This window comes from Rhagoletis pomonella, unplaced genomic scaffold, assembly GCF_013731165.1.
Source record: "Rhagoletis pomonella isolate Grant_MI unplaced genomic scaffold, Rhpom_1.0 Rhpom_scaffold_00001, whole genome shotgun sequence".
Lineage (NCBI taxonomy): Eukaryota > Metazoa > Arthropoda > Insecta > Diptera > Tephritidae > Rhagoletis > Rhagoletis pomonella.
Window position 1 is genome coordinate 115,753,052 of NW_023458555.1, and position 2,972 is coordinate 115,756,023.

Sequence of the window (2,972 nt, forward strand, 5' to 3'; positions counted from 1 at the left end):
TTTCCGCCGCCTTAGCCAACATGTAGCGTCTGCCCGTTTTCCCCGATACGGCTAATTTTCAAGTAATAAAATATACTGACGCATGCAATTCGATTTCATTTTCCTTACTTTTTTTCTTGTACAAACAGCACAGTTCCGCACCATTTTATTTTTTTTTTTGCTTTTAAAATTAAAATTTAATTTTGTAAAGTATTGACGGTTACTGCACCTATCCCAATTTTTTATTATTTTTAAACGTCATTCTGAGTACATTGGCTGGTTGGTTTTCTCTTACCTTATATATCTGCACTAATGTTGGCGGCTGTACTTTCAACGTACTGCCAATATAGAAGTATTACATATATGACGTATAACGACCGTTTCATTTGTTAAATAAAAATAATTTGTAATGAATTTACCAGTCTCGGTTTTTGTGATTCATTTAATGAGTGGTGTAAAGCTTAGCTACGTATAACCTTTATTAACCAAAAAAAAATAATGATTTTACTAATCTTTCTTCTTGCGATTTCTTTAAATAAAACATGTGAACTTTAGTTGAAACATTTTAGCCGTTTTTAACGGTTTTGCTGCCAATATAGCCGGTCGGCCCAAAAAGTTCTAGCAACACTGGATATGTGGCACAAAAGGCACTACATATCACAAAATGCACGGGAATCATAAAATATTTTTTTCAAACATTTTATTCATATGTATGTATATCCAAGTATGTCTACTGTAGCATAAAAAAATTACAAGCATAACCGCTAGCTATGTTGCCTCGTTGGCAGTGCTGCCAACTATTTTCGATTAAAAAAAAAACAGATTTTTATAAAAACCCGGTAGAAAAAAGCTAAGTTCCACACAACAAAAGCTGAAAACTAAATAGGTGTATATTAATATAATTTTAAGCAATTAATTTGAAACTCTACTTGAATTAAAATTAATAATTGACTAATACAGCTGGGATCGAAGTTCTTCAGAAATGAATAAGTAATTTTTAAGCAAAACACCAAACCGACTTCAATTAACATATACAAATTTAAGATTACCGTTCATTTTCTCACGATCGAATGATCGGATCTGAACCAAATTAGTATGGGAGGTACCTTTCCTTAAAAAAAGAATTGTATAAATCGGTTAACGTGGTGGAAAGTTATGCGGTAACATACATAAAAAAAACATATTCCGACTAATTGATAACCTCCTGAAGTCGGCTAAAACTAAGAACAAAAGTTAAGATAACTATATATGGGGCGTTCCATACCAAAATGGACGGGTTCACACTCCATGTGTTTGATTTGTTTAAAATTTTTAGGGTTGATGCATAAACATACAGTGAAATCCGCTTATGGACACGATAACGAACCGAAAGTATCGATATGGTACTCATTTAAAGTATCGCTTTAAAAATATCGGGTACCCATTAATATCGGAATAAAAATACTCGATATTCCAAATATCGATTCCAAAAACCCAAAAATTTATCTGAATATAGGTCTTGCATATTGGCCACTGGAGTGTAGTGGTTAGAAGTGCGCAAACCTTGAAAATGAAAAACAGTTTCCCATAAAATACAATCGTCGGTCAGAGTCGACATAAAACTGTAGGCACCCCCTTTGGCAAACGAGATGCAAAGAGTGTATAAGCGGGTATCTGCGGGAAGTACCAGTTTAAACCGAAAAGAAGTTATAGAGCAGGAAAGATGTCGCTCTATGGAGATCTGGAAAAAGCGTTGGGATGAATCGGAAAAGGGTAGGTGGACTCATGAGCTTATTCCATGCATTAAAAACTGGCTGGAAAGAGCCCACGGAGAGTTAAACTACTACTTGACACCGTTTCTTTCGGGACATGGCTACCGAGAGTATCTAAAAAGATTTGGGCATGGAGATTCCCCACACTGTCCGACTTGCACAGGCTTTGCTGAAAACGCGGAACACATAGTACTCTTTTGCCCTCGCTATGCCCCTGAAACCCGAAATATACTACAGGGTAGCAACACTGTAGACTACATGTTAGAATCAGCAGAGAACTGGCATAAAATGTGCGCACATATCTCTGGAATTCTTAAAGATCTAAGGCGATCTTAACAAGCTAGAACCGGTTAAATAACGTAGCGAGCCTGCTGGCCAACCAGCTCCGTGAGGTAATACCTTAAATGGCAGTGCCGCGGGGAGAGTGGTTAGTGGAGAGGTTTTAGTACGCAGGTGTAGCTGTGAGGCAACAAGTCGTGCATACTACTATGCCGGTATAGTAGTACTCATGAGAGTTCCCTCTTCACGGGCGTCATCCAAGAAAAAAAACCCCCCTTGTGCCACAACATTAGGGCCCACGCGACAAATCGGAGGAGATATTGTGTAAGCGCCGGACTTTATTATTATTACAACACGTAGAGATTGAGGTGTTGACTTGTTGAGTTCAAATCCCACCACATGCAATCCTAACCATAGTAGAAATTTCTGCACTTTAAAGCCCAATTAATTAAAAACCCCTCATGCGGTATCACAAAGGACCCTGAGTCTAAGTGTGTCCTACTTCTGGACTGCCGCCCAACCTAACCTAACCTAAAGCCCAATTTATATCGGGAAGAATTGTTACATGCCAACCTTATATGCGTGCGTAAAAAGCTAACTCAAATTCCAAGATTTGTCTTGCGTGACATTTCGATTTGACGTTTATGCTCAATTGGCCTTTTGGCGCGACTATGAATTCAATTTTTTCTAGGCAAACTTCTGTAAATTTGACAGTAATGCAACTCTGAGAAATCACGCACGCAAATTGATTTGGGCTTATCAAATGAGAAAAACTTGCGTGCGTGCGTAGAAAAACTCTCGCCGGTAATATTGGGTTGAGCTGTTAATAACATTATCCTTCACAGAGAAAAAAAACGCATTGTAAGAATAAAAATCTTTTATTTGATTACCGTTTAAAAATGTTCGTATTTAAATCAAGTGAAAAGTCTTAACCAAATGGATTTTTCCATTATACATACACTA